The sequence below is a fragment of the Heptranchias perlo genome, chromosome 4 (genome assembly GCF_035084215.1).
Source record: "Heptranchias perlo isolate sHepPer1 chromosome 4, sHepPer1.hap1, whole genome shotgun sequence".
In the NCBI taxonomy this organism is placed as follows: domain Eukaryota; kingdom Metazoa; phylum Chordata; class Chondrichthyes; order Hexanchiformes; family Hexanchidae; genus Heptranchias; species Heptranchias perlo.
Genome location: NC_090328.1, coordinates 39,161,460 through 39,174,829, shown reverse-complemented (window position 1 = coordinate 39,174,829; position 13,370 = coordinate 39,161,460).

The window sequence follows — 13,370 nt, the reverse complement described above, 5'->3', positions numbered from 1 at the left end:
AGTTGCTGCAGTGCATCCTGTGAATGGTACACACTGCAGCCACGGTGCAACGGTGGTGAAGGGAGTGAATGTTTAGGGTGGTGGATGGAGTGCCAATCAAGCGGGCTGCTTTGTCCTGGATGGTGTCGAACGTCTTGAGTGTTGTCGGAGCTACACTCATACAGGCAAGTGGAGAGTATTCCATCACCCATCACCCTTGTGCTCGCTGACCTACATTGGCTCCTGGTCCATCAATGCCACGATTTTAAAATTCTCATCCTTGTGTTCAAATCTCTCCATGGCCTCGCCCCACCCTATCTCTGTAGCCTCCTCCAGTCCTACAAACCTCCACGATCTTTGCGCTCCTCCAATTCTGGCCGCTTGCGCATCCCCAATTTTAATCGCTTCACCATTGGCGGCCGTGCCTTCAGCTGCCTAGGCCCTAAGCTCTGTAATTCCATCCCTAAACCCCTCCAACTCTCTACCTCTCTCTCCTACTTTAAAACGCTCCTTAAAACCTACTCTTTTACCAAGCTTTTGGTCATCTGTTCTAATATCTCCTTATGTGACTCGGTGTCAAATTTTGATTGATAATCACTCCTGTGAAGCACCTTGGGATGTTTTACTACATTAAAGGCACTATATAATTACAGGTTGTTGTTGTAGTACAAATTGATACAGATAATATCATGCATTAGTGGCTCTGTCACTTGGGGGCAATTTTTGGCCATTTTCCAACAGAAAAGATTTGGAAAAGTTACTTTTAATGTTGCTTTTTTTAAAGCAAAGTGTATTCTCATAAGTGTTTAAGAAAAAGCACCTCGACGAAAGGTGGTTAATATGCTGATGGAATTTGTTTTCATAAAAAGTGTAAACAACAAGTTAGCTCGTCTGAATAATTGGAAAATACCTCACAAAGATTGTGTTGGAAATAGAGGGGGATAAATGAGAGATCAAGAATTTTCAAGGAGGTTCTCCCACTCATCTGCAATGGAAAACCTGGTAAAATGGCATAAATACTGCTGTAGTTATGGCAAATGAGTGGAAGAAGTTCCAAAGAAATTTATACCCCAAGACACAACCAGTCACTTAAAACTGAAAGAAATCTGTGAGGGTTTTCACCGAGACTAGTTTAGAAATGCTGGAGGACAGTTAGAAGTCATCTTGTTTAAGTCAAGTTGTATGACCCACTAATGTGAGGAAGCATGGCATTTTCTTTATTTTCTATTCCTACATGAAGGTAAGTTAAGTTATACTAATTGAATTAAGTGAGTTGGATCCTATCAGCTGCTCTGCATGTTCACCTTACTATAAACTAAAGACGCTTATTGATTTGTGTTAAGCCATGTCTCATCGATTACTTGCTTAGTCTGCCATCAAAGAGATTGAAGAAGCACACTTGAAAGATACGAATATCCAGTTCAGGTCACAGCGGATACTGTTGTTACACCCTGGGTTACGCCATCACATAGTTAGATATTGGACAGTATGAGCACACCCCTAATGTTAAGACGGTGAGACTGCTTATAGGAGTGACTGGCATTGCCGTGGTCGAAGGAATAGCTAAAGAAAAATCCAAAATTTCCAACAAGCTGTTTATTAGAATAAGGGCATATGGACATCACCAAGATGTCCTTAATAAAAAAAAAGTATCAAATTTCCTTTTGGCCCCTGGGGATGCATTGGAGTTCATTATTATTACCATTTAGCACAATGTCTATTCTTGCAACTTCACTGATCCTGCACTCCACACTGGCAGCACCAGATCCATAAATTTACCTTGGTGAACTATCTTTGACCTCTGTTGTCCTTATCAGGAAAGACTGAACAGGCTGGGGGTCCTTCCTCTAGAAAAGAGAAGGCTGAGGGGTGACCTGATCGAGGTCTTTAAGATAATGATAGGGTTTGATAGGGTTGACATAGAGAAAATGTGTCCACTTTTGGGGGAGTCCAGAACTAGAGGTCATAAATATAAAATAATGGCTAATAAATCCAATAGGGAATTCAGGAGAAACTTGTTTACCCAAAGAGTGGTAAGAATGTGGAATGCGCTACCACAAGGAGTAGTTGAGGCAAACAACATAGATGATTTAAAGGGGGAGCTAGATAAGCATATGAGGGAGAAAGGAATAGAAGAGTATCCTGATAGAGTTAGACGAAGTAAGGAGGGAGGAGACTCGTGTGGAGCTTAAACGCCGGCATAGACCAGTTGAGCCGAATGGCCTATTTCTGTGCTATAGTTTCGATGTAACTTGATGTTTTACTACCAATGCAGAACAGAACAGCCAAATGTGCTCTAAAGTTGTTTAAATATTATTTAACCACCTCATACAAACAATGTGCAAATACAGCGGTGGAATGAGCAAATTTGAAGTGCAGATAGGCTAGATTTGCTCTTGATGCCCTATAGCTATAGTTATACAGTGTGTGGAAGAAAAGGAATGTCTGTTATGGGTCTGAAATGCATCCAACAAATAAATAGTGCATCCAGCAGTATTGGAGGTAATCACCACCACAGTCGGTGTGATAAATGGGATGCAGTAAGGGAAGTTGTCTGAATTAAAGTACCAAAGAAGAATCACTGTCAATGAAATTGCACTACTTGTCTATGGACCTGACTTACAATTATCTTACCTCAATATACAGGTCTTATTTATAGTTATCCTACATACCCATAAACAGGCATTGCACATTTTGTGCATTATTTTGATTTCAATTAGCAATCCAATGATGTATCATGGGATGAACCACGGCTTAAAACTAGTTTCATTAAAACAATAGGGTAAATTTTCTGGTTCCAAAACTAAAGCCTTATTAACAAGTCAGAAATTCCTGGCCCAGATTGGAGCTGCCTGCAGGAGCTTGCAATTAAAGGGTATGGGACATAACATGCAGCTGCAGCTCTTAAAAGGTGACAGCTGCTATTTAAAGTGGATGCTTTTGTTGTTGGACACAAAAGAAAAACCAATCAACACCACGAGAAACAGATCAGCTGGCCATTCATCTCAGTATAATTTATGGGACCTTGCTGTTCGGAAATTGGCTGCCATATCTTTCTGCATAATAGCGGTGACTATACTTCAAAAGTAGAGTCATAGAGTCATAGAGTTATACAGCACGGATAGAGGCCCTTCGGCCTATCGTGTCCGCGCCGGCCATCAAGCCCAGTCTAATCTAATCCCATATTCCAGCATTTGGTCCGTAGCCTTGTATGCTATGGCATTTCAAGTGCTCATCCAAATGCTTCTTGAATGTTGTGAGGGTTCCTGCCTCCACAACCCTCTCAGGCAGTGAGTTCCAGACTCCAACCACCCTCTAGGTGAAAAAGTTCTTTCTCAAATCCCCTCTAAACCTCCCGCCTTTTACCTTGAATCTATGCCCCCTTGTTATAGAACCCTCAACGAAGGGAAAAAGCTCCTTAGTATCCATCCTATCTATGCCCCTCATAATTTTGTACACCTCAATCATGTCCCCCCTCAGCCTCCTCTGCTCCAAGGAAAACAAACCCAATCTTCCCAGTCCCTCTTCATAGCTGAAGCGCTCCAGCCCTGGTAACATCCTGGTGAATCTCCTCTGCACCCTCTCCAAAGCGATCACATCCTTCCTGTAGTGCGGCGACCAGAACTGCACACAGTACTCCAGCTGTGGCCTAACCAGTGTTTTATACAGCTCCATCATAACCTCCTTGCTCTTATATTCTATGCCTCGGCTAATAAAGGCAAGTATCCCATATGCCTTCTTTACCACCTTATCTACCTGTTCCGCCGCCTTCAGGGATCTGTGAACTTGCACACCAAGATCCCTCTGACCCTCTGTCTTGCCTAGGGACTTCCCATTCATTGTGTATTCCCTTGCCTTGTTAGTCCCTCCAAAGTGCATCACCTCGCACTTTTCCGGGTTAAATTCCATTTGCCACTGTTCCGCCCATCTGACCAACCCATCTATATTGTCCTGCAGACTGAGGCTATCCTCCTCGCTATTTACCACCCTACCAATTTTTGTATCATCAGCGAACTTACTGATCATACCTTTTACATTCATATCCAAGTCGTTAATGTAGACCACAAACAGCAAGGGACCCAGCACAGATCCCTGTGGTACCCCACTGGCCACAGGCTTCCAGTCACAAAAACAACCTTCGACCATCACCCTCTGCCTTCTGCCACTAAGCCAGTTTTGTATCCAAAGTGCCAAGGCACCCTGGACTCCATGGGCTCGTACCTTCTTGACCAGTCTCCTGTGCGGGACTTTATCGAAGGCCTTACTGAAATCCATGTATACCACATCCACTGCGTTACCCTCATCCACACGCCTGGTCACCCCCTCAATAAATTCAATCAAATTAGTCAGACATGATCTTCCCTTGACAAAGCCATGTTGACTATCCCTGATTAATCCTTGCTTCTCCAAGTGGAGACTAATGTTGTCCTTCAGAATTTTTTCCAATAATTTTCCTACCACTGATGTTAGGCTCACTGGCCTGTAGTTCCCCGGTTTTTCCCTACTCCCCTTCTTGAATAATGGTACTACATTAGCGGTTCTCCAGTCCTCTGGCACATCCCCTGTGGCCAGAGAGGTTCTGAATATATGTGTTAGAGCCCCCGCAATCTCCAACTTTGCCTCACACAGTAGCCTGGGATACATTTCGTCCGGGCCTGGGGATTTATCCATTTTTAGGCCTGCTAAAACCGCCAATGCCTCCTCCCGCTCGATGTTAATATGTTCGAGTATATCACAGTCCCCCTGTCGTATTTCTCTGTCTACGTCGTCCTTCTCCATAGTGAAAACAGATGCAAAAAATTCATTTAGAACCCCTCCTACATCTTCCGGCTCCACACACAGATTGCCATTTTTGTCCCTAATGGGCCCTATTTTTTCCCTAGTTATCCTCTTACCCTTAATATACTTATAAAACATCTTAGGATTTTCCTTTATTTTGCTCGCCAGTGTTTTTTCATGGCCCCTCCTTGATCTCCTAATTTCCGTTTTAAGTATCCCCCTGCACTTTTTGTACTCCTCTAGGGCTTCCTCCATCTTTAGCCTTTTGTATCTGCCAAAAGCCCTCCTTTTTTTTCTAATCCAGTCTCGTATATCCCCTGACATCCAAGGTTCCCTGGAGTTCTTGGAACCACCCTTGACCTTTACGGGAACATGTTGCCATTGTATGGTCTCAATCTCCCTTCTGAAAGACTCCCATTGCTCCGATGCGGATTTTCCTACAAGCAGCTGATCCCAGTCCATTTTGGCCAGATCCTGCCTTATCCTATTAAAATCGGCCTTCCCCCAATTTAGAACCTTTATTTCCGGCCCCTCCCTGTCCTTTTCCATGACCACCTTAAATCTCACTGAATTATGGTCACTGTCACCAAAGTGCTCACCTACTAGCACTTCTTCCACTTGGCCGGCCACATTCCCTAGAATTAGGTCCAGTACCGCCCCCTCTCTTGTAGGACTTTCTACATGCTGGCTCAAAAAGCTCTCCTGGATGCACGTTAAGAATTTTGTACCCTCTAAGCCTTTTACACTCTGAGTATCCCAGTTAATATTGGGGAAGTTGAAATCCCCCACTATTATTACCCTATTATTTGCACAATTTTCTGAGATTTGCCTACATATCTGTTCCTCTATCTCCCCCTGACTGTTTGGGGGCCTATAGTACACTCCCATCAAAGTGCTTGCTCCCTTTTTGTTTTTAAGCTCCACCCATATGGCCTCATTTGAGGAACCTGCTAATATATCATCCCTCCTTATGGCAGTAATTGATTCTTTAATTAATATTGCGACCCCCCCTCCTCTTATACCTCCCCCTCTGTCTCGCCTGAAGATCCTGTACCCCGGAATATTGAGCTGCCAGTCTTGCCCCTCCCTCAACCATGTCTCTGTGACAGCAACAATATCATACTCCCATGTGTTTATCAACATGTTCAGATCATCCACCTTATTTGCAAGACTCCTTGCATTAAAATAGATGCCATCCAGCCTTGCTCTTACATATTTGCCCTGTCTTCCAAGCTGACTTGTTTTTTTCTCAATATTTGGCTGCACATCACCCCCTATTGTAGCTCCACTCTGTATCCCATCCCCCTGCCAAGTTAGTTTAAACCCCCCCCCCAACAGTGCTCGCAAACCTCCCCGCAAGGATATTTGTCCCGCTCTGGTTCAGATGCAACCCGTCCGAATTGTACAAGTCCCACCTTCCCCAGAAGCAGGCCCAGTGATCCAGGAAACTGAAACCCTCCCTCCTGCACCAACTCTTTAGCCACGCATTCATCTGTTCTATCCTCCTATTTCTATACTCACTAGCCCGTGGCACTGGGAGTAATCCAGAGATTACAACCTTTGAGGTCCTGCTCTTTAATCTGCTACCTAGCTCCCTAAATTCTTGATGCAGGACCTCATCTCCCTTCCTACCTATGTCGTTGGTCCCAATGTGGACCACGACCTCTGCCTGCTCACCCTCCCCCTTGAGAATGCCCTGAAGCCGCTCAGTGACATCCATGACCCTGGCACCATCCTGGAGTCACGTTTACGGCCACAGAAACGCCTGTCTGTTCCCCTTACGATAGAATCCCCTACCACTATAGCTCTTCCACTCTTTTTCCTCCCGGCCTGTGCAGCAGAGCTACCCCTGGTGCCAGGAAGTTGGCTGCTGCTGCCTTCCCCTGATAAGTCATCCCCTTCAACAATATCCAAAGCGGTATATTTGTTTGAGAGGGGGACGGCCACAGAGGACCCCTGCACTGCCTGCCTGCTCCTCTTACTCTGCCTGGAGGTCACCCACTTACTTCCTGCCTGTACAACCTTTACCTGCGGTGTGACCATCTCACTAAACGTGCTATCCACGACGTTTTCAGCATCGCGAATGCTCCATAATGAATCCATCCGCAGCTCCAGTGCCGCAATGCGGTTTGTCAGTAGCTGCAGCTGGATACATTTCCCGCACACATGGTCGTCAGGGACACCGGAAGGGTCCCTGATTTCCCACATAGAGCAGGAAGAGCATAACACGAGGCTGGGCTGTCCTGACATGACTTACCCTTTAACTAATTAATTCAAATTAAATGAATCCCACCAATTTCACTTCAATTAAAAGGTATACTCAAGGGCCCTTGCTGAACAGCAGTCCCCCACTACACAACAGAGACCCTAGAATCCACAAACTCTAACCTTAGACAAATTCAGCAGGAAAATACTCACCAACCAATCACTTACCTCTTCCTTGGTGACGTCCCACTTTGGATTACTTTTTGCTTCTTATTTATCTTAGGTCCAGGAGTTAAGTCCCTGAAAACAAAATATAAAAACGAACCTACCCTTTAAATTCCCTCTACCCCCCAAAAGGTTAGAGGAGGTGGGAGGGTGGGAGTCACTACTAGTGTAGTGTCTCGGGTTTAGCAATCGCTCCACCTATTTCCGGGTACCAATGAATTGGCCCCGCCCCCTGCCTTTGAAAAAGCCCGCGAAGCTCCTTCCCCGCTGGGGAAAAAGACCCACGTAGGTGTCTCCTAGGTCCGCTCCCGCCTGTAGCTCCGCTCCGAGTGCGGGTAGGCCCTCGAGCCTGGGCCTTTAGTAGTCTCCGAGTCCCGCGCTCTCTCCTAGGTCCGCTCCCGCCTGTAGCTCCGCTCCGAGTGCGGGTAGGCCCTCGAGCCTGGGCCTTTAGTAGTCTCCGAGTCCCGCGCTCTCTCCTAGGTCCGCTCCCGCCTGTAGCTCCGCTCCGAGTGCCAAAGCACTTTGTAACATCCTGAGGAAGTGATAAGGCACTAAATAAATGCAGGTTCTTTTTCTTTCTTTTCAAGATGTGTGAAGAGAGGCACTAATTGGTTTGTCTTGCCATAATGTCACCTCTTTTGTCAATAGAAAAGATAACTGTTTGCTTAATATACAGAAATAGGCCATGCAGCCTGTCAAGTTCTTATCTCATACCCTTTAACACTCCTCTTTTTCTAGCAACTGTCCAATTCTCTTTTAGAAGAATTTATGGAGCTTCAGCAATAGTTTGTGACAGATAATTTCACATCCTAATCACTTTTTCTGAATTTCTTCTTGAACGCTTTTGTGATTATCTTAAATTTGTGCCCTCTCATTACCATCTTGTTACCAGTGGAAACATTCTTTCACTATTTACCTGATCATAATCTAGAACATGGGAAGGCCTCAATCAGATCTCCCCTTTAACTTTTCAGCTTTGTTGAAAAAGCCCAGCTTCTAAAGTCTCTAACTAATTTCTTATCATTGGTAACATTCTAGTGGCAATGTGGTGCACATTTTCCATTTTTTTTTATATCCTTCCTATAATGGGCTACCCAAAACAATATACAATGCTCCAACTGCAGCCTAACTAAATTTATACAAGTTCAAAATAATCTTTTTGCTTTTATATTCTATGCTGATACGTATGAAACCAAGGGTCTGCAATTTTTCAATACGTGCTTGTGGCATGGAGGGTACTTTTCCTCAGTCAATCTATACCTTACAATGTAGACGCCTAAATTTACTTCCCACTCGTAGGCATTTAATACATGCACTATCACTAACTTAGAGGAAATTAGACAAAGATTAGTTATACACCAAGGAAATTTCAAATCAAAATACTGGGCAATGTGTACTATCCAATTAATAGCATTTTTGTGCATACAACAAGATTAAATTGGAGAACTACAATTGGTGTGGCATATGGGTTTCCTTACATAGGATATCAAGCTTACCCTACTTTAGTTCCTCCAGATCAAGAGATTTGAGCGTAAAGTGACTTGAATTACCAAATAACGTCAACGATGGTTCGAGATATGTTTGAGTGGAAACTTGCTGGGCTTCAAAACCAGCATCATTTTCACTTTCTTCTACACCAGCTTTGCAAGTATTTAAAAATCAACTCAACTTTACCCAAGGCATTGAAAAGGAGTCAATAAATCCTTTTACAAGTCCTTCATTTCATGCATAACGGCAAATAATTCAAATTTATACTCAATGCTGCAAGCAGCAAATATGGATTACCATGAAATCTGAAAGAGTTGACTCATTGACTCAAAATCTTGGCTTCTTCCAGATATTGGAGACCAACATGAGGAAATTGATTGGATTCTGCTTAATTACAGGCTTAAAATCATTAAAAGTATGAATGCATACTTAACACCTATTTCTCTCCAAATTGGCTACAAAATATACAATAAACTGTCATTTTCCTATACTGAAACTGTAGTTGACAGAGTACGAACTCACACACGTGTTCTGGGACATTCCCAGAGTGTTGTCTTTCCAGGTACTGTTCTTATAATTGCTACTTGTTGTAACTAGAGTAAATCTCCTTAGAGCCACCAGTCTCATCCACTGACCTGTATACAGGTTGGTTCTAAACGCAAGAGAGATTGAAAAACTGTGAAGTTAACAGCTTGCTGAAAGGATATTTTGGAACAGCGCAGTAATCCTGAGACAATGGGAAGTTGCATTTTAGAATCTGATATTCTTCATGATTACTAATCAAATATTTTTAAAAGGAGTACTCAGAAATATATTTTATAGGACCTTACATGTCCACCACCCCCATTGAAATGCTTCTAATGCATTACAATTGCAGACCATCCATCCAGAATCCTGTGCCTTTAATCTGTCTTTGTGACTCCCAAAGGCACCTTATTTTATCAGTACATAAAAAGTGTCTGCATATTTATGCAAGTCATGTCAGATTTACGAAACTCTACATGTGAAAAACATACCTGTTTTAAAGCTGAAAAATTCTTGATATGGCTCTGCAACAGATTGGCGAGGATGGAAAGATGGCGATGGGGTCTAAATGATATCTTTTGACACCTATTTGTTTGTATTCATGATCCTCCCACCTTTTTTAGATGGGAGTTCTGGCCACCAGGATTAATGTCTGCCAGAAAATGAGCTGTAAAACTGGTAAGTGGGCTGGGCAAACAGCTGCTTCATTTTCTGACCCTTAACACCACATTTTTTCAATGCAAACGGGGCAGTAAAGAGGTGAAAATCAGCCCAAGTATTTCATGAATGAAGTGGTACAAGACAAAAAATGGGATAATAGGCAGGCACCAGACCATGGGATAGATTTTCCTGTGTCATGTTTAAAAGTAAATAATCGCCTGGCTGGAGTGCATAGAGGAATATCAGGTGGGGATGTTTGCACGCCTGAAATGGAGCCTGCTCAAATTTCAGACATGCTTGATTACAGGCATATGGCCCTCTCTAACCAGTTTTCCTCTATATGCTCTGGCCAGGCAATTATTTATGCCCAAGCATAACAGAGGAACATCTCCCTAGATTTTTAAACCTACCTGCCGATGACCAAGATAAACTGCCTCAGTTTTCTCCATGTCAGCTAGCTTGTTACCTGCATCAAGGACACCGACAGTTAATTTGCAGCATAGGGATGGCACTGTCAGTGATTGGTGATTTCACCATTGTTCTTACTCCCTGGCTCATTGCCAGCTAGCACTGCATCATCATCGCTCAACCTTTTTACTCCATGTGGAGTGTCGGTCTTCTATTGTTTTTCTCCACTGAACTCTGTCCTGGGCAGACACTTCCAACTGATCCCATGTGTAGCCCGCTCTTTTTACTTGACCATCTACAGTCCTATGCCAACTATTTGTTGCTCTGCTTGAACTTCTTTTTCCTTGGGATTCCCTTTCAACGACTGTTTAGCATCACAAGTTTAGGGTTTTATAAGGGTATATCCAACCCAATTGCATTTTCTCCATCTTAATTGCAACAATATCCTCTCCCGTCCAAGTCTTTCCTGCAGTTCCACATTCTTGGTCAGTGATTGCCCAAGATTGTTCGTAGACACTTATTAACAAATGTCTGTAACTTGTTTGTCCCGTTCGTTTCTCTCCGTATTTCATCTCCTACAAAAGCACGAATTTGACATTGGTGTTAAAAATATGAAGTTTGATCTTTTGAGATAATGAGGTAGGTTTTCTCCCAGAGTGGTCTTGAGATGGCCACTGGGAGGTGCGATAGTTCAGGCTGCCGGTTCTCGTGGCTAGAGAAATCGGCCAGGCCTTATTTGCATGTCATGTGTGGGCTGCCCAGGCATTGGGATTGCTGACAGACAGCCCACCCAATTGGGAAGCGAGATTTCCACCTCAGACCTCCAGTATTTAATGGGTGAATGCAGCTCTTAAAGAGAGATGCATAGTTACCTTCATAAAAGTGTCGCCTGCTGACTGGAAACGATTTCACAACAATTCTTTTTGTTTCATTGGGCCTCAGAAATGTAAGTTCTGTAATTTAATTGTGATTTTTTAACATTACCTGTTTGTTCTCTGGCCAAAAGACACCCTGTTGCAGTCCTGAAACTGTCTATTTCTGTTTTAAATTTATTTAATGATGTAGCTTCCACAGCTTCCTGGGACAGCAAATTCTAAATCTGAGATTGATAGATTTCTGTGAACCAAGGGTATTAAGGGATATGGGGCTAAGGCGGGTATATGGGGTTAGGTCACAGGTCCACCATGATCTCTTTGAATGGCGGAATAGCCTCGAGGGGCTAAATGCCACTGCCACTTGCTGCCTCCTGATGTGCGCCACCTTCTCCTGCAAGAAAGTGGGACGTGTGTCTGGGTGATGTGCCTACCAAGGTTGAATAGCTGGCAGTGTGTGTCGCCTGTGAGTTATGGATGGGCGGCTTGCAATAGTGGTAGTGTGTAAGGGTGAGAGGAAGCATCTGGTTGGAAGAGTTGAGTACTGATGGAAAGAGTTTGTTGGTATGTGGGTGATGGGGGTGTAGTGCGTGGAACAGTGGTGTAGTTGGTAGGAGACGCCACTTGACAATTGACCTCACTCACCTTGACCACTCATATCAAAGCATTGAACGTCTTCCTACACTGGATCCATGTTCATGATCCTGTGCGTCTGGCATTGACATCGTCCCCCGCTGTCTCCCACTGCCTTTTGGGTATATGTCTGGAAGGCCTCTTGCCCCCTCCCCCCTCACTGCGGATATAGGATGGCTCTTCTTCTGTCCACCTCTTGCACCAAGTGCATCAGCAGAGAACCTTGGTGCATGCACTCTTGCAGGCCTGTTACAAACTCAGATCAGCAGATTGGTGAGGTCTGGCATGCAGATTGGAGGATGTGGGATTTAGTGGTGCGCAACCTTTATTCAATGTTTTAACATAACTCATCAGTTTGTAAATATAGAGACGGGAACTGCATCTGTATTTTGCATGTGTGATGTCTGATCTCCGTGCAGACAGCAGACTGTTATTTTCAGCAATAACAGGTACCCGCGACCTTTTAAGAGTCAGCCTGCCTTTAAGAGATTGGGGCTCCCCTTGCTGGTGGAAAGTGCGAATTGCATTGAATCCTCGTATCAATGCTGTTTCGGAACGCTGCTTGAAGGTAAGTCCTCAGGCCTCACGAAAGTCTCGTCTTGCCTGTGCAAGGGCCATTGGGCGCGGGGTAATAGCGGATCGCACTACCCCGGCCCAATAATAGGCCCTATCCAATTTTTCCCCCATCGAGTCTACAGCACAGAAACAGGCCATTCGGCCCAACTGGTCTATGATGGCGTTTATGCTCCACATGAGCCTCCTTCCTCCCTACTTCATCTACCCCTACTCCTATCAGCATACAATTCTATTCCTTTCTCATTCATGTGCTTATCTAGCTTCCCCTTAATTGCATCTATGTTATTTACCTCACTACTTCTTGTAGTAGCATGTTGCACATTCTTACCACTCTTTGTGCAAGGAGCATGACCTATAAAATCTTATTGAAGGATTGCATTTCCAACTTAAAAGGCTAGGGACAAATAAAGGGAAGTGTTTGCATATAGGGTCACAAATTGTGGCCATTTTAATGGCTGGAGAACCAAATGTGGAGGCATAAATCAGATGCTGTAAGTAAATCTTGGAGTGGTGCTGCACTGAACTTGTGATGTGTCTTTCTGCACATGTTGATTGTGGGACAGAAGGACAATGTCATCAGTGAAGTCCAAGTCATCTAGCTGGCTAAGTGGTGTCCGCGGTATATCAAGGCTTTGTTAGTGCAGTGAAGGACAACAAAATAACAGCTAATGTGCAGCTCACCGTAAGACCATAAGAGATAGGAGCAGGAGTAGGCCTTTCGGCCCCTCGAGCCTGCTCCGCCATTTAATGAGATCATGGCTGATCTGATTTTTACCTCAACTCCACTTTCCTGCCCTTTCCCCATATCCTTTGACTGCCTTAAAGAGAGAGACAGAGACCCAGAGAGAGTTATAGAGTTTTTTTTATTCGTTCATGGGATGTGGGCGTCGCTGGCGAGGCCGGCATTTATTGCCCATCCCTAATTGCCCTTGAGAAGGTGGTGGTGAGCCGTATTTTGAACCGCTGCAGTCCGTGTGGTGAAGGTTCTGCCACAGCGCTAGAGTGACCCGGGGAGAGAGA